The 1,212-nt window shown below is 30.8% G+C and overlaps 1 long non-coding RNA gene across 1 annotated transcript; it reads left to right on the forward strand.

The window, feature by feature from the left end:
- The first annotated feature begins 22 nt into the window (after positions 1-22).
- LOC123274701 lies at positions 23-787 on the forward strand. The gene is made up of 2 exons (XR_006511554.1): positions 23-632; positions 751-787. It is a non-coding gene; the product is annotated as an uncharacterized LOC123274701 (long non-coding RNA).
- The last annotated feature ends 425 nt before the right edge of the window (positions 788-1,212 follow it).

Consider the following 1,212-nt stretch of genomic DNA (forward strand, 5'->3'; position numbering starts at 1 on the left):
CATTTCTGCATTTTGTCCCTCCCTCCCCTCCGACATTAGACTGCTGGCGCATGCGCAGTGTAGGCGTGAATTGATGGTTTGCTTATTAGATATAAAATAATTAATAATTGGGAATTTAATTGTTTTTATGATCGAACAATCACCAATAGTCGTCGAACAAACGATAGTTGATCAAAATTAAATAATCTGAGCGATAAAAATAAAGATATCTAATAACGGGGGCCAAATTAAGGGTTATTATTTGTTTAATTAATTATAAATAAATAAAAGACGAACAAACAATTTTTACATTCGAACATTAACGAACAAACGACGAACAAACAATTAAAAATAAAAAAAATCCGAAAATCGAAAAAAGTGGGGCCAAATTCAGTGAGTCGGCACGGTGTATACCGGAACACACCCTTGAATAAAGTTAGCAAACTATACCTTACTAGACTTTCATATTTTAAGAATTAACTAATATATAGTTCATGTAAACTTTTCTGCCTTGGCTACCAACGAGTTTCTGCTAATCATCCGAAAAACTTTGAATTTATTACCATTTAAGTGAATATTTAATTCCTAAAACAATTAAATTACATTAAAAATAATCATGTTTGGTCCAGGTGGTGCGCCTCTACTAGTTTTGAGTAAGTTAAACAACACGATTCAATGGATCGTCTTTAGTTTGCATGCCATGTAAATATTTTAATTAATGAAAATTGTTGAATTATTCTGAAATTATGTTATTTCTTCAAATGATTGCAGGTCAAAATACAAAACGTGATTCTGGCAAAAAAGTGCAGAAGGAAAATATTCAAGCTGGAAAGGTTAGAAGTTCTGATTATTTCTTAAACTCAATCGTTATTTCCTTATAAGGTATCATGCCGGTGACGCACCCACGTGCTAACTGTACTAAAAATTCGTGGAAAAAAACATTACTATTCAAATAATTCTTGACTTCCGATTAAAATTAAAAAAATTTTTAAAGCCGAGAAGTTATTGATTTTGGTCTGACTTTTTTTAGATTTCTACGTTTTAAGAATTTCAGCTACTCTAATTATTTTTAGTTGGACATCAGTCGGGTGTGTTGTGTGTATGTGTGGATAAATTAAATTTTTTCGTACCATATCTCAAACGAATTAAATGGTTAAGACGACGTGAGCTTGATATAAATCAACCAATCAGTTTTGATGTTGTTTAAAGAATGAAAATTAAAAAATTAATAGT

This window comes from Cotesia glomerata, unplaced genomic scaffold (assembly GCF_020080835.1).
Source record: "Cotesia glomerata isolate CgM1 unplaced genomic scaffold, MPM_Cglom_v2.3 scaffold_572, whole genome shotgun sequence".
NCBI classification, from domain to species: Eukaryota; Metazoa; Arthropoda; class Insecta; order Hymenoptera; family Braconidae; genus Cotesia; species Cotesia glomerata.